Raw genomic sequence first — 25,915 nt, forward strand, 5'->3', positions numbered from 1 at the left:
TTTGCTGGGTAGATAGGTAGGTTTTTGGTTATAGAAATGGCCAGTATATACTGCTATGTAAAAGTAAAAAGTTGAGGCTGTATGTTACATACAGTAGTGGCCAAAATTGTGGAAACCTTTTGGGAAAAGTGTACAGTAGAAACGCCACCTTTGGTTAAGTTTCCAACCATTATTCTTCTAATTTCTTTATAACTGTAGCCTTGTTCACTTAATAATACTAGTTTACATCGCTTTCTGGGCAACCAGTCAACTCTTTGCACCATTACTTTAATTTTATTACATTTTACAAGCTCACTAAATGAAAGAACACAAAAAAACCCAACCAACTTGATAGCCATCACATAACACACTGACCAATGCCTTCCTCTCAGCTTCAATCCATGACATCAATCACTGAATCCTACTGTGATCTGATTGGCTCATGGCCAAAACAAGATGACACCTGATTGGCTCTTTAAACACTCACGCTCATTGGCTACCATCAGATGAAGGAAAGCTACCTGATATCAACCTAAGCAAGTTGTGCTTCCTTTTTCTGGATATTTGGCTATAACTTTTCATAGAATACAGTACAGATCACTGAACAAACTATGTTGCATTACATTCCTGATTAAATTATCTTTCCATTGATATCTAATTTTGTGGTACTATTCCCACCCAAAAAGTGGTGTTACTAGCGATTCCAAGCTCAAAAATACACTTTCCCCAAAAGGTTTCCACAATTTTGGCCACTACTGCATAGTCTTCAACTTACAACAGTTAGTTCAGTGACCATTTGAAAAAAGTGATATATGACTGTTTTTTACACCTACGACCGTTGCAGCATCCCCGTGGCCACAGGATCAAAATCCAGATGTTTGGCAACTGATTCATATTTATGACAGTTGCCGTGTCCCGGGGTCACGTGATCTCCTTTTGTGACCTCCTGAAAAGCAAAGTCCATGGGGAAGCCAAATTCGTTTAACAACCGGGTTACTCATTTAACAACCGCAGTGATTCATTTAACAACCGCGGCAACCAAGGTCGTGAAATGGGGCAAAACTCCACTTAACAACTGTCTCGCTTCCCACCCAGAAATTTTGGGCTCAGTTGTGGTCGTACGTCGAGGACTATCTGTATTATCTTATTCTACTGTGTGAAAAAGAGTCGGAAGCCAATGCTTTGCTTTCTCTTCTCCCCTTCCCCCTCCCCTTTCCCCCTTTCCCCTTTTTTTCCTATTACCCCATTATTTTCATTTTTCTTTGTATGTATTTTCATTTTATAGTTTGATAAACTAATAAAAAATATGAGAGAGAGAAAAAAATGAAGCCCAGCAGAGATAAAACTCCATGAGCACATGGTGGTGGGGGGGGGAAGGAAAGCAGAGAAGACCGCAGCTGAGATAACACTTGTTTTCGAGGGAGCAGGTTTTGATTATTTCTTCCCCATGGAAAGGCCGCAAATGCTCTCTATGAATCATCCACTAAAGCAGATCCGGAAGTAGATTCAACCCAGAGCAGTAATTCTACTCCAGGTTGCATGCCTCCTTTCCATCCGCCCTCCACTCAGCAGAAAAGGATCCTAGCATCCTAGCATCAAGGGGGGGAGGTCAGCCTATCCTCCAAAGCACCCGAAGGCAGGACCAGAAGCAACGGATGGAAATGAACCAAGGAGAGAAGCAACCTAGAACTAAGGAGAAATTTCCTGACAGTGAGAACAATTAACCAGTTAACAATTAACCAGACATTGTGAGGGCTCCAACACTAGAGGTTTTTAAGAAGAGACTGGACAGCCATTTGTCTGGAATGGTATAGGGCAGTGATGGCAAACCTATGGCACGGATGCCAGAGGTGGCACTCGGAGCCCTCTCTGTGGGCACACGTGCCGTTGCCCCCCCCTCCTCACCAGCAGCCTCCCTGGAGGAGAGTCACCCCTCAGCATGGCCCACACGGAGCAGCACAGCCAAAGACATGGCAGCCAGGCAGCGTAGACAAGACTCTGCCCTCACGCCCCAATGCGCACAGTTGATGCTGCGGGGTGTGGGCAGAGGGCATGGCCACTGTGGCGCTGCCTGGGCTGCCTGGGCGATCTGCGGTGGGCCCTGGAGGCAGTGAGTGGCTCTGTGGGCAGGCAGGGTGAGGTGGGGGTGGGGTAGGGCAGGGGCGGGGCAGGGGCGGAGCCAGTTTTTGGGAACTCAAGTCTCTAAAAGTTTCACCATCACTGGTCTAAGGTCTCCTGCCTGAACAGGGGGTTGAACTAGAAGACCTCCAAGGTCCCGTCCAACTCTGTTATTCTGTATTCTGCATGGGAAAATGGCTGTGCCCTGAGCCAGCTCTTCTCCTGCTTTTGTTCCCGGTTATCATCATAGGTCTGACCTCCCTCCAAGGAAGCCTAAAAGATTTTATGCATTTGAGGCTGAGCTCGCCTGGGCAGTCCCAGCAGCCCCTTTCATCCATGGTCGGAGATGAGTTGAAGAAGGCACCAGGGGAGCAGAACGGATAAAGGAGATTGCCAGGGGCGGGATTGGGGCTTGGGTGGGGCAAGGGGAAGAACCCCAATCAGCTGGTTACCCTTCGTGCTTTGTCTTTGCACAGCATCCCATTGACAACTCCTGTTCCCCATCAGAGTTGGAAGGTTTCTTGGAGGTCTTCTAGTCCAACCCCCTGCTCAAGCAGGAGATTCAGTGTCATTCTGGACAAATGGCTGTCCAATCTGTTCTTGAAAACCTCCAGTGATGCAGTACCCACAACTTCTGGAGGCAAGTCATTGCACTGGTGAACAGAATAACAAGAGTTGGAAGGGACCTTGGAGGTCTTCTACTCCAACCCCCTGCTCAAGGAGGCAACCCTATACCATTCCAGACAAGTGGATGTCCAGTCTCTTCTTAAAAACTTTCAGTGATGAAGCACCCACAACTTCTGGAGGCAAGCCCTCAAACTGATTTATTGTTTTCACTGTCAGGAAATTTCTCCTTAGCTCCAGGTTGCTTCTTTCCTTGATTAGTTTCCATCTGTTGCTTCTTGTCCTGCCTTCAGGGGCTTTGGAGAATAACTTGACTAACCCTCTTCTTTGTGGCAGCGGCTCAAATACTGGAACACTGCTCTCATGTCTCCTCTAGTCCTTCTTTTCACTAGACATATCCAATTCCCACATCCATTCTTCATGTTTTAGCCTCCAGCCCCCTAATCATCTCTGCTGCTCTTCTCTGCACTCTTTCTGGAATCTCAACTTCTTTTTTTGTGTTGTGCTGACCACAACTGGATGCAATATTCCAAGTCGGATCCTACCAAAGCAGTTTAAAATGTGATCTTGATTCTATCCCTCTGTTAATGCAGTCTAGGATTGCATTGGCTTTTTTGGCAGCTGCAGCCCATGGCTGACTCATATTTAAGTGATTGTTCACTAGGACTCCAAGATCCTTCTCATGTCCTTCCCTCCTGCTTTCTCCCAGAAGCATCTGGGGAGAAATAAGTGGGCAGTCTCCCGAGAAAGCTGGTGGTGGTGGTTGGTAAGGCAGTGGATATCTTAGGACAGAGATTTATTTGCCCTTCTGCTTCCTTTCCTGGTTCTTTTAGCTCAGGGGTAGGCAACCTTGGCTCTTTTATGACTCATGGACTTCAACTCCCAGAATTCCTGAGCCAGCATGGCTCAGCTTGGAAACCTCCCTTTCCCCCTCAGCAATGCTGGCTCAGGAATTCTGGGAGTTGAAGTCCACGAGTCATAAAAGAGCCAAGGTTGCTAGCTCCATCTTATTCATCTGAGAGCAGGCCAGAAGATCTGCCTGCCTTTGACATTGGCCAGGATGTTCAGGTCTAGACCAGAGGCAGCTGCCTTCTAATTTGTTTTCCCCAAACCTCCATTTTGGAGAGATGGAGAACGTGTCTCCCTTCCCAGCCAACGGGAGCCTTAAACCACAAGAATACGAGGTGGATTACAGCTGTTTCCCCTCATTGCCTTCCTTCTCAAACACTTCTAGGGTTCTCAGCATGCTGCTCCCAGTGGAGTTGGGGATTTGGACGTGTGGATGGGTCCGGGTGTCTTATTATTCCTTGGCTGCGAGTGACAAGATCTGGTTTCCAGTAGGAAACATCTGAGGAGCCTACCCCCAGATTACCTCATCTATCCATGGTGGAGACAGACTTTACAGTGGGATTCTGGAGCCGTTTCAGAAGTTTTATTTCTAGGGCTTTGGGAAAACTTTGGGCATCTGGAAGGTAAGAAGGCTGTGTCCCAGCCCGCTCAGATGGGTCCTCTTCAGACAAGGAGTGAAGGAGCAGGAGACAAATGGACCTGATTCCCAAGGAGATAAAGCCTGGCCCAGTGACCTTAAGTGGAACATCTGATTGTGAAGGCTCCATGCCTTTCATGCATGCATGTGGGGATTGCTCCCAGCGCTTGACTTCTGCTAGAACAGTGGTTCTCAACCTGTGGGTTGGGACCCCATTTGGGGTCGAACAACCATTTCACAGGGGTCGCCAAACAATGCAGTCCGCCATTTTTTTCCCCTTTTCCTTAGCAGTGCTACTCTCTTTTATTCTATTGGCTTTTGAAAGCCAATAGAATAGACTCTCTTGAATAGAGTTTAATTCTATTGGCTTTCAAAAGCCAATAGGAATTGTCCAGGCTGTCTCTGCCCTGCTGAGCCCGCCAAAAGTCCCATTCTGCAAAGGGTGCTGCAAGTTGTCTGCAACGAAGGCGAGCTGTCTGGAAGTTTCCACCCCTCTCTGCTGAGCAACTACTAAAAATGTAAGTAAAAGAGGGCCAGGAGTGGGAGGTGGGAGGCCGGCGGGTGCAGGGAGGGTTGCTGGTGCGCGTGGGGTCTGGCAGGTGCCTTACCTCCCTTGGGCTGGGCAAGCTGGTGGCCAGCTGGTGGTCGCCCTGCGCCATCACTATCCCTTGCCAGTTACGCCTCGGCCGGTGCAGGGGGTGGCACCACACATGCGCGCCGCTCCCGGGCAGGGAAAGTCCTCGACTTACAACCGGTTGGGTAGTCCTCAACTTATGACCGGTTGAGTAGTCCTCGACTTACGACCAGTTGGGGGTCGCGGCATTAAAAAGGTTGAGAACCACTGTGCTAGAAGCTTATCCATGATTTATTTGCTGGTCAAACTTGCAGCCCTTCCTGACAGTGGAGATTGTAGCTTTGAACTAGGGCTGCAAAACTTCGGCTAAGCACTGGGTGGCAGCAAAGAGGTACCGAAAACTCTTGCAGCCATTTAGTGTCATCCAGATGTTTGCCGTGCCAGTCTGCTAGCTCCTGAGTTGGACTGGACAGGGCTTCATCCATATTACTCTCTGGTTATTTTTATGAAGGGGCCAGGGTTGGTTTTTGAAGACTGTGAGTTCAAGTCCCGCCTTAGCAGTGAAAGCTAGCTGATTTATTACTAAAAACCCCTGCGCAAGATCATTTTCAACTAATGATCCGCACCTGCTTGGAATTAGATAAAGGTCCATGGAATTCCAGGGAGGCTGGACTTAGTTTGCTTGTGACTATGTAGGGATTCTAGGCTGATCCCTCTTTTGACTCCACCCCCCAGGTTCTGCCACTTTCTACTACATATGGATAGATATAGTGGATGGATGGATGGACAGATAGAGAGAGTTATTGGATGGATGGATGGTGTCAGGCGCGAAAGGTCCACCTGTGAAGATCCAATTAAACTGTTTTATTGCTAAAAGTCTTTGCACAAGAATCTTCTCAACTCTTTTGAGTTAGATAAGGTTCAAAGGAATTCAAAGGAAGGCTGGATCTAGTCCACTTGCAGCTATGTAGGGATTCTAGGCTGATCCCTCTTTTCACTCCACCCCACCCAGGTTCTGCCACTCCTTCTCCCATAGAAACACTGGACTAGATGATAATTCTGCTCCCTTCCAACTGTACAATTCTATGATTCTAGACCAGCTTTCCTCAACTTGACCCATTCCAAATCTAAGGTTACAATGAGGAAAAATGATCCAACACTTCTGGAAGACCATGCTGGTGAAAAACCTCTCCCAGTTGCTGATCTGGGTCTTATTTCATTCAAGATGGTATTTACTTGGTGGTCTTCCAGCCAGGAAAGGAGTGCTTCCCTGCCCCCCCCCATATGTTTTGCTGCTTTCTGATTTAGGGATGAAAAAGTCTCCATCACCAGTCAGGTTGGTACTGCGTAAATTCTGCTGCAAGTTGGCTCCCAAACACTCAAAGCAGTGCTGTGGTCTGGCGAGGCAAATCTAGGGGAAAAAAAAAATCCCTTCGAACGATTCAGGAGACCATCTCTTTTTTTTAACTCTTTTTTTATATCTGGTTCTTTATTTTAATTAGTTCTTGTTAATTGTTATTGCTACGATTTTAGTGGTTTTATTTGCTTCGCTCAGATGTGGCCTGTTTAGCGAACAAGCAGCGGAAAACCTGGCTAAGGCATCACCCAAGAAATAAAACACCATTGACGCTGCATTAGAGAACGCCTGCTTGCAATTAGATCTGCCTGAACTCAGCACCCCAAGCCCCTTGAAATGTGTTTGTCCTCCCATTAGCAAGCTCTGAGTAGCTGCCTTCTACAGGTCAAAAAGAGGTGTTTGCTCATAATTCTTGACCCGGATCAGAAGCTGTCTCCTTACAAAGGTCATCGCCACACTTTCAAAGGCATTACACGATGCAACAGCCAGAGGTTTACTCAAGTTCTGGATCTCAGCCCTGGAAGCTACGGTTTTCATGGGCATCCTGCTAACCTGGGGGGTGGTTTGCCATAGGAAGATCTGGAGAATAGCCAATTGTCTCTAGTATTTGTCTAGTCAGAGACAAATTCCTTCTGTGTCTAATCACACTTGGCCAAATAAAGTATTCTATTCTATTCTATTCTATTCTATTCTATTCTATTCTATTCTATTCTATTCTATTCTATTCTATTCTATTATATTCCCTATTGCTTATTCTATTCTAGTCTATTGAATAGCTAGATCCTGATAGAACAGATCTTGATAGAATCAAGATCACATGAAGTATTAATACCACTTTACAATGCCTTGGTAAGGCCACACTTGGAATACTGCATCCAGTTTTGGTCACCACAATGTAAAAAAGATGTTGAGACTCTAGAAAGAGTACAGAGAAGAGCAACAAAGATGATTAGGGGACTGGAGGCTAAAACATATAAGGAACGGTTGCTGGAATTGGGTATGTCTAGTTTAACGAAGAGGAAGACAAGGGGGGACATGGTAGCAGTGTTCCAATATCTCAGGGGCTGCCACAAAGAAGAGGGAGTCAAGCTAGTCTCCAAGGCGCCTGAAGGCAGGACAAGAAGCAACGGATGGAAACTAATCAAGGAGAGAAGCAACCTAGAACTAAGGAGAAACTTCCTGACAGTTAGAACAATTAACCAGTGGAACAACCTGCCTCCAGTCCAAAAAGGTGGAATGCAGGTTTTGCTTTCCAAAGCCATTAAAAAAAAAAGAGAGAGAGAGACCTATCCTCAATTGGGCAGAGGAAGGTCCTCCCTCAAGGCTGGCATTCTCCTACTCCCAGCTTTCCATACAATTGAGGTGAGATGGATTGTATCTACAAAGAGGGAGGTGATGTCATGGACTACAGTGAAGGACCAGTTACTGAGAAGGAGGGAACGCATCCCAAGGAGGGGGCGGGGGTTGAGACAAGAGGCAGTACAGTCCATAGATGAAGCAGAAGAGACTTAGCATAGCCACTCCCTAGAGCAGTGATGGCGAACCTTTTAGAGACCGAGTGCCCCAAAACCACCCCGCCCCTGCCCTGCCCGCCACCCGCCTGCCCGCAGGGCCACCCTTCGCCTCCATGGCCCGCTGCAGATCGCCCAGGCAGCCCAGCAGCGCCATGGTGGCCACACCCTCCACCCGTGCCCTGCAGCATCATCTGCGCATGACAGAGCGCAAGGGCAGACTCTTGTCCCCGCTACCCGGCTGCCATGTCCTTGGCTGTGCTGCTCTGCGCGGGCCGCGCCCAGGGGCAACTCTCCTCCGGGGGGGGGCTACTGGTGAGGAGGGGGCTGTGGGGGGAGACAGGGCTGGAGTGATGGCATGCGTGCCCACAGAGAGGGCTCTGAGTGCCGCCTCTGGCACACGTGCCACAGGTTCGCCACCACTGCCCTAGAATCTCCCAGGGTTTATCCGCTTGGGTGCGAGTTGGAAAGTTGAGCCCGGCAAGATTCTGTCTGTTGGGTGTGAGCAAATAAAGAACTCAGTTTTGGCTGGTTTGTTCTATATTGTTCTTGAGCTGGGCGTAACAGGAGGCCAAGAAAATGCAAGGAGGAGGAGGAGAAAGAAGAGGAGTGTGGAAGAAGACCCAAGCAAGGCTTTGATGAGTTCTCGGACCCCTTGGGATCACCCTACGGCTGACTCTTGTGTAGTGGGGCTCAGGGGATGTGGGAATGATCTTGGTGACCTAGGACTAGTGGGCTTTCTCCTCCTCCCCCCTCCTACTACTACTCCCCCTCCTTCTCCTCCCCCTCCTCCTCTCCCCCCTCCTCTTGTTTTTTTGTTATTGTTGTTCATTTAATTGCTGTAAAAATTCCTCCCCTGCATAGCTTTGCCAGTTTGACTGTGAGTTGTTTTGCAGTCTGCGGCTCTGTCACTTGATAAAAAAAATGAACACACACACACACACACACACACACACACACACACACACACACACATCTCCCCACTATGGCTACCCTCAAAAAAAAAAAAAAGGAATCCAGGAAAAGAAAATATTTATTTTTGAAGAGCGAAATGAATCTCTTGTCCCGCCTAATGGAAAAAGAGGCCGAAAAAGACTTTCCTTTTGCTAGGAGAAAAGGAAGGGGATTATGGGAGCCGGCGTCTGGGTCAAAGGGAGGCCCAAACGTGCTGCTGGAGGGAATGTTCCTGGGAGGCCACGATGGGGTCAGAACACATCTGGCCCACCATGAATTGTTTCTTGTTTTAAACAACTGATGTTTGGAAACACATAAACTAACATTGTCTGGGACCTTACGCTGGGCCCATTTTGGAGGGGGGAAAGACCGGATGTTTTGGATTTAAACTGCCACACAAGATTTGGCACAACTGGGAGTAAGAGATACGCTCCCATCTAGCACAGCAGCTCTGCAAGGGCCGAGTTCAAATCTTCCCTTCAACCTTGCCTCTCCGTAATCTACACAAAGGGAAGGGTCAGATCCACCATGCAGGGAAAGGAAGCGACAAAACTACTTTATAAAAACGGGGAAAAAAAATTAGCTGCTGCTAACTCTACGTCTTCTGAACAGCCAAACTGCCCATCTGATTCATGCCAGGCTAAAATTCAATCCCAAAGTTCCTGCCAAACGTCAGGCTGCAAAAATCCGGAGAAAAGGTGTTTCTGTTTGTTACTGAATCCCGTCATCTGCCCTCTAGTTTCCAAACCATGTGGGAATAGTATTGTGTGTGTTGGCTGTCTTGAAATTTGCGAAAATAATAAAGGCGGGATAATAATAATAATAATAATAATAATAATAATAATAATAATAATAATAATAATAATAATAATAATAATAATAATCCCCCAGTGAGGCACTACCTTGACGTGGTTGTGGGGCTTGTGTACTCTGAGGAAGATGAGAGCTATGCCAGAGGTTCAACCATACTGGACAGGTCTCATCAGAGGAGTCAGACAAAGAGTGTCTCTCCCATAAAAAATATGGTGAGACGTAAATTTCAGAATGCCATACCGGCTCGGACGTCGCCCGGGTTAACAAGGTCCGCGCTAGATATTGGAGTTCCTGGATATCTGGTGAAAAATGGGTTACAGGACTCAGGACTGTTGGCTGAGCAACCAGGGCCAGCAGCTGCAGAACTACTGGAAGAAAAGGTGTTTACCCGTCGCAGATACACAGTGATGGAAAACAAAGAAATAATGATCTGTTACTACAGATCAAGTCCAACAAGAAGGGATATCTAAAACGAATGCACCAGTTCTGGAAAGAACAACATCCAGAATCAGAAATAACAGAACAGAGACTAGCAGATCAACGCCGATTTATAACACGAAATAAAATATTCACAGAAACAGAATTGGACGAACTGCAAAGGTTTACCCAGGGCAAAGAAATCAAAGCCTTACCAGAAGTAATTCAGAATGTAGAGGCAAACCAGGGGGAGTTGGCAGTGAAGGAATCCAGCAGAGATATACAACTGTTCTCATTTGGAAACCAGGCACCTCTTCCTCAGGAAGAACAAAACCCTCTAACTAAAGAAATAAAAGAATTGAAACAAAGAATAACTGAGCATCTAGAACAGCACAAAAACAATAGAATAAGGCTACCTGCATTGAAGCTTGTTCCAAAGAAACAGCTAGCACAAGCATTAAAAGATGCAAATATTGCAATATCAAGTATAAGCACCAATTCACTGCAAGAAACAAACCAACTAATGTACAGCACAGCTGCAGTTATAACAGAATACCTGGGATGCAAAATCAACAAAGAAGAAAAACAAACAAACAGTGCACCAGAAAAATGGAAGGTTAGACTAGAAAATAAGATCAGCAAGTTAAGATCACATGCAAGCAAGCTAGAACAGATGAAAGAAAAGAAGCTGAAGAACAAGAAGACCAAAGAATACCTAATCAAGAAATACCACTTAGAAACAAGGAAGATCAAGGAAGCACTGGAAATAATAAAGCAACAAATAACAGCTATAGCCAGGAAAATCAGTAGATATGAAGCTCGAATTGCAAACTATAGGCAGAACCTCTCCAATTTCAATCCAATCAGAAACGTTTCTACCAATCCATCAATGGAGAAACTGCAAAGAATCAGTCAGTACCTGACAAGGAAGAAACAGTGCAGTTCTGGAAGCAGATATGGGATAACCAAAGAAATACAACAAGGATGCAGCTTGGTTAAAAGAGGTGGATGCAAATAAAACAGAAGTTGAAATGAAAGAACTAGTAATAACAACAAAAATGGTAGAAAAAAGAGCAAAGAAAATCAAAAATTGGTCAGCACCAGGTGAAGATGAACTGCATGGGTTTTGGTTGAAACATCTAACTGTTATACACCCACTCATTGCCAAACAGTTCAACAATATACTACAAGGAGGAGAAATTGAAAAGTGGCTAACAACTGGGAAAACCTACCTAATAATGAAAAATCCAGCAAAAGGGGCAACACCAGGTAACTACAGGCCAATTACCTGCTTACCAACAACTTTCAAATTACTAACTGGTGTGGTAGCTGATGCAGTACAACAGCATCTAGTTGAAAACAATCTCTTTCCACCTGAGCAGAAAGGAAACCGCCCCAATAGCAGAGGAACAAAAGATCAACTCCTAATAGACAAAATGATCTTGGAAAACTGCAAGAGAAGGAAGACCAACCTGAATGTGGCATGGATTGACTACAAAAAGGCATTTGACTCTCTGCCACATGATTGGATAATAAAGTGCCTAGAAATAACAGGAGTCAGTAGAAACATCAGAAAATTTGTGCAGAGATCGATGGCACAATGGAAGACACAGTTGCAGATCAATGGTGAGAGGCTGGGAGAGGTTAATATCAAGAGAGGAATATTTCAAGGAGATTCATTATCACCATTACTATTTGTTATTGCACTGTTTCCTCTGTCAACAATACTGAATAACTCAGGACATGGCTATCAAACATCAAAAACATCTGCCAGACTATCCCACCTCCTTTATATGGATGATCTGAAGCTGTATGGAAAAACATCATCTGAAATAGAATCGCTGCTCAACACTGTCCGTATATATAGCCAAGATATTGTAATGGAGTTTGGCTTGGACAAATGTGCCACACTTACTATCAAACAAGGAAAAATAATGAAAACTGAAGGAATCAAGATGCCCCACGAAAATAACATTAAGAGTCTGGATGAGGAAGAGTACTACAAATACTTGGGTATCCTTCAAGCTGACAACATCAAGCACACTGAAGTCAAGAAAAAGATTAGAGGTGAATACATCAAGAGAGTGAAGAAGATCTTAAAATCCATCAATGGAGGAAATACCATAAAGGCAATCAACACCTGGGCAATCCCAGTCATTAGATCTTAAAGTCTCAAATAGGAAAAATGGACAAGATGGAAAATAACCATGAGCAACAACTGGCAATGGTCCATCATCCCAGTACATAAAGGCAGGTGGAACAGCTGGAATAGTGGACTGGACTCAAGCAGAACTAAAAGCAATGGATAGGCAGACCAGAAAAATAATGACAATGAATCACGCCCTTCATCCACGCAGTGACATTGATAGACTTTATCTACCAAGGCAAATAGGTGGGCGTGGAATGCTACAAGTACATCAGATGGTTGAAGAAGAAAAAATGGCTTTGGAAGAATATCTGAAGAACAATGATGAAGATGCACTGAAATTAGTATATCAGGAAGGCTTACTAACTACTGGAGAGACCAAACTGGCCTACAAGAAAGACCAAATGAAGAACAGAATAGAGGCATGGGAAGACAAAGCACTACATGGCCAATACATGAAAAAAATAGCTGGGAAAGCAGATAATAATAAAACCTGGCAATGGCTAAGAGCAGGAAAATTGAAGAAAGAGACCGAGGGACTAATTCTGGCTGCACAAGACCAAGCCTTAAGAACAAATGCATACAAAGTCAAAATTGAGAAGACAGCAACAGACAGTAAGTGCCGCCTATGCAAAGAAGCTGAAGAAACAGTGGACCACTTGGTAAGCTGTTGCAAGAAGATTGCACAAACTGATTACAAGCAGCGGCATGACAAAGTAGCAACAATGGTGCATTGGAAGATCTGCAAAAAATATCATTTGCCTGTAAGCAAAAACTGGTGGAATCATAAAATAGAGAAAGTCATAGAAAATGATAAAATTAAACTGCTCTGGGACTTCAGAATTCAAACAGACAAGCACCTGCAACATAACACCCCAGACTTAACAATTGTCGATAAGAAAGACAAAAAAGTCTGGATAGTGGACGTGGCAGTGCCTGGAGACAGCAGAATAGACGAGAAAGAACTGGAGAAGATAACAAAATACAAAGACCTACAAATAGAAATAGAAAGACTGTGGCAAAAGCAAGCAAGGGTAGTACCAATAGTCATAGGCTCCTTGGGTGCAATCCCAAAACAACTGGAGCACCACTTGAACACCATTGGCATTGACAAATTCGCTATTAGTCAATTGCAAAAGGCAGCCTTATTAGGAACTGCTTCCATCCTGCGACGATATCTGTAATACCATCAAACATCCACATCTGCCTATCCCAGGTCCTGGGTAAGGACTCGATAGGTAGACAAAATGCCAAATCCAGTCTGAACATCTGGCTGACTGTGCGATGATCGATAATAATAATAATATAATAACAACAACATTTAATAATAATAATTATAATTATAATTACATTTGCCTGTAAGCAAAAACTGGTGGGATCATAAAATAGAGAAAGTCATAGAAAATGATAAAATTAAATTTCTCTGGGACTTCAGAATTCAAACAGACAAGCACCTGCAACATAACACCCCAGACTTAACAATTGTCGATAAGAAAGACAAAAAAAGTCTGGATAGTGGATGTGGCAGTGCCTGGAGACAGCAGAATAGACGAGAAAGAACTGGAGAAGATAACAAAATACAAAGACCTACAAACAGAAATAGAAAGACTGTGGCAAAAGCAAGCAAGGGTAGAGTACCAATAGTAATAGGCTCCTTGGGTGCAATCCCAAAACAACTGGAGCACCACTTGAACACCATTGGCATTGACAAATTCACTATTAGTCAATTGCAAAAGGCGGCCTTACTAGGAACTGCTTCCATCCTGCGACGATACCTGTAATGCCATCAAACATCCAGATCTGCCTATCCCAGGTCCTGGGTAAGGACTCGATAGGTAGACAAAATGCCAAATCCAGTCTGAACATCTGGCTGACTGTGCGGTGATCCATAATAATAATAATAATGATGATGATGATGATGAAGAAGAAGAAGTTGGAAGGGACCTTGGAGGTCATCTAGTCCAACCCCTTGCTCAGGCAGGAAACCCTATACCAGACTGGCTGTGCAGTCTCTTCTTAAAGTGTTGGAGCATTCACCAACTCATCAATCAATCAATCAATCAATCAATCAATCCAGGTAGTCCCTGACATATGTCCACAACTGAGCCCACCCACCTCACAGGGTTGTTGTTCTGGGCAAAATAGGAGGAGGAAGGGGTATTAAGTAGACTTGCTGCCTTGAGTCACTTATAAATTAATAAGGGGGAGGGGAGTCTGGGTGGCTGAACCCTGATTTTAATAAAGGTAAAAACAATACAGGTAGTCCTCGACCTACGACTACAATTGAGCCCAAAATTTCTATTGTTAAGTGAGATATTTGGTAAGCGAGGTTCCCCTCCCCCCCATTTTATCACTTTCCTTGCCACAGTTGTTAAGTGAATCACTGCAGTTGATAAGTTAGTAACATGGTTGTTAAGCGATCTTGGCTTGACAGAAGGTCGTAAAAGGAGGATCGCGTGACCTCGGGACGCTGCGGCCGTCCTAAATACGAGTCAGTTGCCAAGCATCTGAATTTGGATCACGTGGTCAAGGGGATGCTACAATGGTTGTGTAAAAAACGGTCCTAAGTCACATTTTTCAGTGCCGTTGTAGCTTTGAGCGGTTACTAAACGAACTGTTGTAAGTCGAGGTCCACCTGTATAACAGATGAAGCAGCCAGGAAAATGGACCCGTGGACTCAGCGATTAAACCAACTAGGATACGGGCTCAAGCCCCACACTCATGGGGGCCGCAGGAGGTTAACACAATCAGCTTTTCAAGGCCTCAGGACTGACCCAGAGAAGGCTGTGTAGGAAAGGCTGCAGCTCAGCTCAGCGTTTCTCCCATTAGCAGGACTTGCGTCCAAGTTCCTACACAAGCGCCTGTGCTATTAAACTGATTTATTCCTCTTCTCCTGGAAGCCCAGTCTGTGTAATTCTCTGAAAGGTGGGGCGGGAACACTCTTAAAAAGAAAAAAGAAAATAAAATAAACCCAGGATCAGCCACAAATCATAACTGCAGGATTCTGGAGGAAAGGCAGCTAACGAGAAATGGAACCGCTCTATTTTTGTAGTGGAGGTCTCTCCTTTCTTTTTTAAAGCTGAAGGGAATAGCAGAATACCAGAGTTGGAAGGGATCTTGGAGGTCTTCTAGTCCAACCCCCTGCTCAAGCAGGAGACCCTATACCATTCCAGACAAGTGATGGTCCAGTCTCTTCTTAAAAACCTCCAGAGATGAAGCACCCACAAACTTCTGAAAATAAGCCATTTCACTGATTAACTAACATGCTAACAGAATAACAGACGGGGAAGAGACCTTAAAGGTCTTCTAGTCCAACCCCTGCTCATGCAGGAGACCCTATTCCCTTCCAGACAAGTGGCTGTCCAGTCTCTTCTTAAAACCTCTAATGTTGGAGCAGAGACATCACCCTGCCAACAAAAGTGTGTATAGTCAAGGCCATGGTTTTCGCAGTTGCAACGTTTGGCTGTGAAAGTTGGACCATAAGAAAGGCTGAGCGCCAAAGAATTGAGGCCTTTGAACTATGGTGCTGGAGAAGACTCCTGCGAGTCCCTTGGACTGCAAGGCGATCAAACCGGTCAGTCCTGGAGGAGATCAACCCTGACTGCTCTTTAGAAGGCCAGATCCTGAAGTTGAAACTCAAATACTTTGGCCACCTAATGAGAAGGAAGGACTCACTGGAGAAGAGCCTGATGCTGGGAAAGATTGAAGGCAACAGAAGAAAGGGACGACAGAGAATGAGGTGGCTGGATGGAGTCACTGAAGCAATTGGCGTGAGCTTAAATGGACTCCAGAAGACGGTAGAGGACAGGAAGGCCTGGAGGAACATTGTCTATGGGGTCGCGATAGGTCGGATACGACTTCGCAACTAACAACAACAACAATGTTGGAGCACTCATAACTTCTCAAGGCAAAATGTCAAAAGCAAAGCAAGCAAGGGAGAAAATATACTGTAGAACCATTCTAGAACAGGGGTCCCCAACCCCCAGTCTGTGGACTGGTACCGGGCTGCAGCCTGCCAGCAACCGGTCCACACAAACAGGCAAAGCCCCACCCGTGGGATGCAGGCAGCACACAAAACCACGTACCCGCCAGTCCATGGAAAAACCTTTCTCCAGGGAACTGGTCCCTGTTGCCCCAAAAGTTAGGGACCTCTGTTCTAGAGAAAAAGGACCATGAGTTCCCACATGGAGTGGACAGACAGGAGGAACCAAAGAGACTGCTGTAATGGGTGGTGATCCTTTTCATCCTCCATCCAGTCCTACTTGGAAGTAAGCAAGGAGCAGGATTGTATGGGGAAATGGCTGTTGTAATTCATTAATCAGATAGAAGCCCCCCCAAAAGCACAATGTGTGAGACATGGTTACAAATTCCACAAATGGATGGAATGAAAGTGACAACGAAGAGAAGGACTGGGGGTGACATGAGAGCAGAGTTCCAATATTTGAGGGCTGCCACAAAGAAGGGGGGGGGTCAAGCTATTCTCCAAAGCGCCTGAAGGCAGGACAAGAAGCAACGGAGGGAAACTAACCAAAGAGAGAAGCAACCTAGAACTAAGGAGAAACTTCCTGACAGTGAGAACAATTAACCAGTGGAACAACCTGCCTCCAGAAGTTGTGAATGCTTCAACACTGGACATTTTTAGGAAGAGATTGGACAACAAATTGTCTGAATTGGTATAGGGTCTCCTGCTTGAGCAGGGGGTTGGACTAGATGACCTCCAAGGCACCTTCCAACCCTGTTATTGGAATGGCTTGGCTCTGGAAGTTATGGGTGCTCTACCACTGAAGGGTTTCAAGAAGAAACTGGACAGCTGTTTGTTTGGAATGGTATAGGACAGGGGTAGGCAACTTTGGCTCTTTTATGACTCATGGACTTCAACTCCCAGAATTCCTGAGCCAGCATAGACAGTTGAAGTCCACGAGTCATAAAAGAGCCAAGGTTGCCTACCCCTGGTACAGGATCTCCTGCTTGAGTAAGGGGTTGTCTAGAAGACTTCTGAGATCCTTTGCAACCCTATGATTCTATGTTCTATGTTCTCTCTGCAAGCTCCAAAGTTCGAACAGAAGTTAGAAGCCGATGAAGCTTCTTCGATGAGAAGCGACACCTCTTTAGAAAAAAAACACCATTAAGTCCAGTTGCCTTTAAAATAAAAGCACCGTTGTTTTTAAGCTCCACTATTGAACAGCGTCCCTGCTCTCCTCAACCGGAGAGATTATGGAAGGTTTGCCAATAATTAATTTTGTCTGGGCTGAGCATGTACGTGCAATACTTTCCCCCACCCATCCTCCATCCCACCAACCAGGTAGGAGACTCTCCACAGCCTACTGGCTTCTTCTGCCTTCTTGCACTAAAGCAAAGGGTGATCGATGTGAGGAGGAATCAGCCCTACTCAGACTGAGCTGCCCCGCATTTTGCTCAGAGCCAAAGAAAAGAGTTTCCACAGATGGCTTTGGCTATCTTCCAGAAATACTTTGCAACGCAAACAATCATGCAAGAAAGCTCGCAAAATTCTTGATCTGTTAATTTAGAACAATCCCTGCTACTCGTCAAACGCACAGCTTCCCTGCAGACCTTTAATTGGGGAAAGGAGAGGGCTCGGGGTCTGGAAGTAAGCAATGTCATTAAACGGGTTTTTAACCACAAATGGGCTGGGGGGGGGGGGGCTAAGAAGCAAACAGAACCAGGAAAGCAAGAGAGGCCACTGGTGACCATGCTGGGCACCTGAGGAAGTGTTTCAATATGTGCCACCCATACGTCTCCAACCTGGTGCCCTCCAGACATTACATCGCAATATATATATACAGTACAGTGTGTGTGTGTATGTGTGTGTATACACACACACACACACACACACACATTATTAAGAATACTAAAAACAAAAAGGTGATTCCTGGGTAAATTCATGTTGACTAGCAAAGATGCACGAACACCAGGAAATTTATAAAACTATAAAAGATTTAATGAGATAAAATACCAAGCTTTCGCTGGCTACTGCCAGCATCGTCGGGGTAACTTCCAGTCGAGGGGGGAAGCTATTTATGGGTATGGCGCTCTTTGCGCCCAGCTCCTAGACCTCGTCACAGGTCCCAGCCAATCCACCTGTGTTTTGGTCGTAATTTCCGTATTGCTAGCTGTTGTTTCCTTGCTTGTATCCATATCACCAACCTAGAACTATATATATAAAACAGCCGATGTGCATCTGCGCATAGTGTACCAAGATCTATGCACCGAACAGCTGAGAGGAGGGATTTTTGAAATTCAGACCGAGACCAGCTTTTACATCAAAGCTGGAACTATTGGGACTAAATGTGAGCGAGCGTGTTGTAAGCATGCTATATATACGTTCTGTATCTTGACTGTTAAAACGGTCACACAAGTACACATGTAGGTTCTCCTTTATTCTCAGCCCTTACTCTGATGATGTCAACAGCTAGTTGACGAAAGCTCAGTAATAAAAAGGCAATTTTACATCCCAGAGTTCACTATTTTTATTCTTAAAAAAATGTTTACACCTGGGATTCAAATATTCAAAACAATCATACACACACACACACACACACACAAAGTACATACAGTATATATATATTTATAAATAAACAACTGAGAGCTTCTGCACTGGAGGCAAATTCCTTGTGTGTCTAATCATATTTGGCCAAATAAAGTACAGTATTCAATTCAACTTAACTCAAACCAACCCAATCACTCCCCCTTGATCAATTCTCCAGGCAGCTAAAATATCCCAGAATATTGTGGCTGTTTTTTCCTCTAAGGAGGTTTCTCTAAATAAAGAAATAATCCTGGCCTGAACGCTGTGCTCCTGAATCCACCTCCTTGGAAAGACGTCTCATAGCTTAAGTGCCCGATTCTCGCTGAATGGGTTAAGGGTCTTTCCCCGCACAAGCCCACTTGACATTTCAAAGGCAAGGACCGCTCACATCGGGTCTTTTAATCAAAGCCCAGAGAGAGCAGAGCTAAGTAGCCTCCACGCAGGAGGTTGAAGAGGAGGGGACCGGCTTCCAAGCAGACCTTCCCATTGAAATGCTAATTTTGTAACTGTTTTGTGTATGTGTGTGTGTACACATAAGCATGCACGCATGTGGGAGGGAATGGTCCCACACAGAAATGCCCTTGCAGAAGGATTGGTCCACAGCCTGGTGATCCCCTCCTTTCCCACTGGACGGCACTGGAAGAAGCAGCTTTGAAGTTCAGCTTTACTGTTGGTTTACCTGTTAACTATAAATCTGTTTGCAGCCAATTTGACTTATCATCTATCTATCTATCTATCTATCTATCTATCTATCTATCTATCTATCTATCTATCTATCTTACTGTATCTATCTATCTATCATCCATCCATCCATCCATCTAGAGATAGATAGATGGATAAACAGATATATATACAGATATAGATAAAGAGATAGAGTATATAGATACAGATACAGATACAGATATAGATAAAGAGATAGATAGATAGATAGATAGATAGATAGATAGATAGATAGATAGATAAGCAGGCAGGCAGGCAGGCAGATGATATTAGATGATAGAGATAAATGGATAGATCGATAGATCGATAGATAGGCAGGCAGGCAGGCAGATGATATTAAATGATAGAGATAGATAGATAGATAGATAGATAGATAGATAGATAGATAGATAGATAGATAGATGGACAGACAGGTAGATTATAGTATAGTATAGATTATATATATAATTGGTTGCAAGTTTATAAATTGTGGGCCTGTATTGCAAGTGGAGAAATTATTATTATTGATCAATATTCAAGTACAGATAGCCCTCAACTTATTTAGTGACCAACTGAGGTTATAACAGCTGGGGGAAAAAATGACATGACCATTTTAACATATATGACCATTGCAGCATCCCCACGGTCATGATCAAAATCTGGTTGCTTAGCAACCGATCGTATTTATGACGGTCGCAGCATCTCGGGGTCACGTGATCCCCTTTTGCGACCTTCTGACAAGCAAGGTCAATGGGGAGCGAGATTCATTTAACAACTGTGTTGCTAACTTAAGCACTGCAGTGATTCACTTAACAACTGTGGCAACAAGGGTTGTAAAATGGGAGCAAAACTCACTTAACAACTGTCTCACTTAGCAACAGAAACTTTGGGCTCAATAGTGGTTGTAAACTGAGGACTACCTGCATCTTTTTTATAGAGACAGCAGATAGATGACAGATCAAATTGGCTTATAAAATGTGTGCCTGTTTTGCAAGGCGGGGGGGAATTATTATTGTTGTAACATAAATTCAACTAGGAAGGACAATCTGTGTTTGAAGGGCTCTGTCCTTTTTAATGCACCTTTTTTCTTAATGTTTGTTTAGCTTTATTTTCCTTTTGTAAAATTTCTTTTTTTTGCCTCTTTGGAGTTTGCATTTTAATTTTAACAACAACAACAACAATAATAAAGTTGGAAGGGACCTTGGAGGTCATCTAGTCCAACCCCCTGCTCAGGCAGGAAACCCTATACCATTTTGGACAAATGGCTGTCCAGTCTCTTCTTAAAAACTTCCAGCGTTGGAGCATTCACAGCTTCTGGAGGCAGGTTGTTCCACTGGTTAATTGTTCTAACTGTCAGGAAGTTTCTCCTTAGTTCTAGGTTGTTTCTCTCCTTGGTTAGTTTCCATCCGTTGCTTCTCGTCCTGCCTTTAGGCACTTTGGAGAACAGCTTGACTCCCTCTTCTTTGGGGCAGCCCCTGAGATATTGAAAGACTGCTATCATGGCACCCCTAGTCCTAAGAGACCTTAGAGGTCTTCTAGTCCAACCCCCTGCTCAGGCAGGAAACCCTATACCGTTCCAGACAAATGGTTGTCCAGTCTCTTCTTAAAAACTTCCAATGTTGGAGCATTCACAGCTTCTGGAGGCAGGTTGTTCCACTGGTTAATTGTTCTAACTGTCAGGAAGTTTCTCCTTGGTTCTAGGTTGCTTCTCTTCTTGGTTAGTTTCCATCCGTTGCTTCTTGTCTTGCCTCCAGGCGCTTTGGAGAATAGCTTGACTGCCTCTTCTTTGTGGCAGCCCCTGAGATATTGGAACACTGCTATCATGTCCCCCCTCGTCCTTCTCTTCATTAAACTAGACATACCCAATTCCAGCAGCCTTTCCTTATATGTTTTAGCCTCCAGTCCCCTGATCATCTTTATTGCTCTTCTCTGTTTGCAAAGGGAAATTTTATTCCTGATGATTGATTTTATAACCAGCTTTCTCTGCAGGAGAGCAGAGATGCAACTTACAGATGTTTCTGAGCACGGACTGAGGCTGGATCTAACCTGGCTCTGGAGGGAGGAGAGATCCTTCTCCCTCTTTCCTCTTCAACAGGAGCATCTTCAGAAAGGCCCCAACTGCAGGTTGTAAATTCAGGATAGCAAAAGGGCCCTTAGATCAGATTTTCATAATCTCTGGTGCCCCCACTGACCCTGGGGAGAGCCTGCTGAAGGCCCTTTCTCATTAAAAATATCTTTCCGTGGACAAAATAAAAAAATATAGATGTGGACTGTATTACGAAGCAAACCAGTCGGGACGCTCGAATCCAGCAGATAACCCATGTTTAATATAGTAATATATGTGTATCTTTATTAATCCACTAAATCAGGGGCAAGGCAATAAATACGTTTAAAATGCAGGCGGGTTAAAATTTAAAAAAGTTTGGAGTCTGGAGGAAATACATTGCTTTGCTGGCCTATATTTGTTACTGAGTGGAAGGCTAAATTTATATCAGAGGTTAGTGGAAATGAAGTTGTAACTATTTTTCCCATCGCCCTGAAATCCTAGATGGAGAATCTCTGCCTCAGTTGGGGACTTTAAAGGATAAGACCAACATCTTAAACTAAGCCTAGGGTTCGTGGCTCATCTCAGGAGGTTTCCTTGGATGGGAAAGAGGACCACGAAGAGGGACTTCAAGAAGCAGGACCTTGTGCCGTGTCCTAGTAGCAATATGAAGATGGAACCCAGCCCTGTCTTGATCCAGAGGAGATGCCTCCTCCATTCAACATTCCAGCTTCTAAAGAGAGAACATCAAATGGAGGAGAGCTTAACAATGCTGAGGAACAGATGAACTGGACTACTGAGGACAAACCTGTAGGAGGAAATCTGATCAGACCTCATAATCTTGGATGGGAGTAAAATACTTGAGGGGCTATCACAGAACAGATGGTGTCAACCTATTCTCCAAAGCACCTGAAGGGAGGACAAGAAGCAATGGATGGAAACTGACCAAAGAGAGAAACAACCTAAAACTAAGGAGAAATTTCCTGACAGAACAATTAATTAGTGGAATGGCTTGCCTCCAGAAGCTGTGGGTGCTCCATGACTGGAGGTTTTCAAGAAAAGATTGGTCAGCTATTTGTCTGAAATGGTATTGGATCTCCTGCTTAAATGGGGGATAAATAAGAAGACTTCCAAGATCCCTTCCAACTCTGTCATTCTGTTACTCAGTTAAACAGAAACCCATCCTAAAACCATGGAGAAATTTCCTGATGTACGAACAATTTAATCAATGGATCAACTTGCCTCCAGAAGTTGTGGGCGCTTCATCATGGGAGGTTTTCAAGAAAAGATTAGACGGCCATTTGTCTGAAATGATACATCTAAATTTTGATCCTGTGACCATGGGGATGCTGCAACGGTCATAAGTGTGAAAAACGGTCAAAAGTCACTTTTTTCAGTGTCGTTGTAACTTCAAACAGTCAATAAATGAACATTAGATATTATCTAATGTTCATTTATCAAGGATTATCTGTGATTGGTTACTAAGCCACGGGGGCAGGACAAGCATGGACACCATCAATCTATCAACCTGGGCAGGTGGCCCCAACAAGGTTATTCATTTCCAAAGGGGTTTATCTCTCAGGGGAGCAAACCTAATTATTATTTAAACGTGAGTTAATTCAGCCAAGGTGTTGATCAATAACGGAAATTACTATTTTGAAAATGGAGAAATCAACTGGCATGGTAGAAGGCATGGCTTCTGGGGGGGGGGGGAAGGGGGCAGCTTAATTACAGGGAGAGGATCCTAATAAGCAGAAAATGCAAGGAGTGAGAGAAAGATCTAGAAGGATAATCCCTCCCCCAAAGAAGATTGGAGGCCCTGGGAAGAAATGAACCTGTCAGTCACCTGCCTTCCGTTTTGCTCAAGAAGGCTAATAGGTACTAGATCAGCTTTTGGCTGGGGATTATGAAAGTTCAAATTATTTGCTGCTGGTATTGCAAAACCATTTCAGCTCTGTTGGGATGTGTGTGTTAAAGGGGGTCCATGCCTAGCTTATCTTCCAAGAGACTCTAGAAAGAATGCAGAGCAGAGCAACAAAGATGATTAGGGGATTGGAGGCTAAACATAGGAAGAACGGTTGCAGGAACTCTGTGTGTGTGTGTGTGTGTGTGTGTGTGTGAGAGAGAGAGAGAGAGAGAGAGAGAGAGAGAGAGAAAGAGAATGAGAGAAAGAGAATGTGTGTGTGAGAGAGAACAAAGAATGGGAGAGAAAGAATGAGAGAGAATGTGTGTGTGTGTATGTGTGTGTGAAAGAGAAAGAGAATGTGTGTGTATGTGTGTGAGACAAAGAGAATGAGAGAGAGAGAAGGTGTGTGTGTGTGTGTGTGAGAAAACAAACGAGAAAGAATGAGAATGTGTATCTGTGTGAAAGAGAATGAGAATGTGTGTGTGAAAGAGAATGAGAGAGAGAGAATGTGTGTGTGTGAGAGAAAAAGAACAAGAAAGAATGAGAGAGAATGTGTGTCTGTATGAGAGAGAGAATGAGAGAGAGAAAGTGTGTATGTGAGAGAGAAGGAATGAAAGAGAGAGAGAGAGAGAGAGAGAGGGAAAGAGAAAGAGTGTGTGTGTCTGTGTGTGTGTGTGTGTGTGAGAGAGAGAGAGAGACCCTGTTGCAGCTGCTCCTTTTTAATTCCTTCCGCCAAAGCTGATTATAAGAGTTACGACAATGCTGGATGACACATTAAATAAAATGTGGTAAAAATTGCAGTAATAGAGCAGGCTTCAATAAATAGTTGGGGACAGTTATTTACACCAATCGACCCAGCCTTGCTAATTTGTTATCTTCAGCCCGGGGCTGTACCATAAATAACAATAACCCCAAGAAACATCATTTCCCCCTGTCAATTTTCTGCAACAGATGCCTGGAAAGACGGGGGAGGGGCGAGGAAGCATCTGTCACCACCACACCATGCACCTGTGGCGTCACTTGGTGTGGTGGCCATGCGGAAGATGGTTGTTATTGCGAAGAGCTCAGTGACACATTTTTATTTCTCTTTCCTATTAAGAAACCTCTAGAAGTTTAGAGTTCATTCTGAGCTACTCTGTTGGGGTGGTTTTTTTTTTTTTTGTTTTGTTTTTTTGAATACTGAATAAAGGAGAAGGGGAGGGAATTTCCAGGTAGCTTTAAAAAGTTTTTCCAGCTGTGAAAGTTTCAAACTTTTGATTCCCATTCCAAAATCAGGTGCCGGCTGGTGAAGGACAGGCCTTGCAGACCTCTTTTTCTTTTTTTTTTTTTAAATACACCCTTTTATTAGTTTATCAAAGTATAAAATACAAAAAGAAATTGATATTAATTAATAAGCTATTTGTTGTTGTTAGTTGCAAAGTCGTGTCCGACCCATCGCGACCCCATGGACAACGTTCCTCCAGGCCTTCCTGTCCTCTACCATCTTCTGGAGTCCATTTAAGCTCACGCCTACTCCTTCAGGGACTCCATCCAGCTCCCTCCTTCTCTGTCGTCCCCTTCTTCTCTTGCCCTCCATCTTTCCCAGGATTAGGCTCTTCTCCAGTAAGTCCTTCCTTCTCATTAGGTGACCAAAGTACTTGAGTTTCAGCTTCAGGATCTGGCCTTCTAAAGAGTCCTCCTCTAGGACAGACCCATTTAATTGCCTTGCAGTCTAGGGGACTTGCAGGAGTCTTCTCCAGCACCATAGTTCAAAGGCCTCAATTCTTTGACGCTCAGCTTTTCTTATGGAAAGTATATATAGAAAGTAGTATATACTGTTGTACAAAAGTAAAAAGTTGAGGTTGTAATGTTATCTTCTAGGGTGCTAAAGAGAGCTGGAAATCAGTGACTTTTTCTTTCTTTTCCCCCCTTTATTCCATATTTTCTCTTCCTCCCCATCTCCACCCCTCCAAAGCTTTCTCTGACTTTTTAAAATTTCTTTTCGTATTTTATACTTTGATAAACTAATGGTCAGCGCTGCTAGTCTCGGATGTTTTTGCATTGACAAGAGATGGAAATGTAGCCATCTTTTACCTTTTGCTTTTAGAGTTAGATGATGCTAGGAGGGGGAATGTGAACGAGAGTCCAGATAGACATAACAGCACTAGACCTAGCATGAGAATCAAGGTTATTGTAACCAGAGCTGATAAAGAATTGGTGGGCTGGAGAACTGGAGAGGAAGCCTGCTATTCAAGCTAATTGGGGAATGTGATTTATGACAGTTAATTGGAGGAGGGAATTGTACTTTGATACAATGTGCTTAGGAGAGGGGAATTCAGTTTTTGCCTTTGATCATGCAGTGCCGATATTATGCTACTCAAAATAAAGATTCTTTAAGGTAAACAATGCCTCGAGATTCTTTTGTATTTAGAAAAAAAAAATCTTGCTGTCTCCTGACTATAGCAGGGCCATGAGATCCTGGGGCCAAGTTTTGCTAAAAACTGTGATTGTTGTTGGTTGTTGGGACCTTCTGCCCAGAACCTAGCACTGGGTACAAATAGTCCTCAACTTATAACCACAATTGACACCAACCCATCCTATACTAAGTGGTCATTAAGTGAATCGTGCCTGATTTTACTTTTTGTACTGCAGTCATTAAGTGAATCATTAGGATTGCTAACTGAATCACATAGTTGTTAAGTAAATCCAGATTCCCCTTTGCTTGACAAAAGCCCCCTAGGAAGGTCGCTGATAGCAATTA

At 44.3% G+C, this 25,915-nt stretch overlaps 1 protein-coding gene across 4 annotated transcripts in view; it reads right to left on the reverse strand.

Annotated features, from left to right (window-relative positions):
- Nucleotides 1-25,915, reverse strand: part of CNTFR (ciliary neurotrophic factor receptor) — a 215,328-nt gene that overhangs the window by 129,521 nt on the left and 59,892 nt on the right. The window lies entirely within an intron of this gene.

Source organism: Crotalus tigris, unplaced genomic scaffold (genome assembly GCF_016545835.1).
Source record: "Crotalus tigris isolate CLP2741 ecotype Arizona unplaced genomic scaffold, ASM1654583v1 scf7180000019276.598803, whole genome shotgun sequence".
NCBI classification, from domain to species: domain Eukaryota; kingdom Metazoa; phylum Chordata; class Lepidosauria; order Squamata; family Viperidae; genus Crotalus; species Crotalus tigris.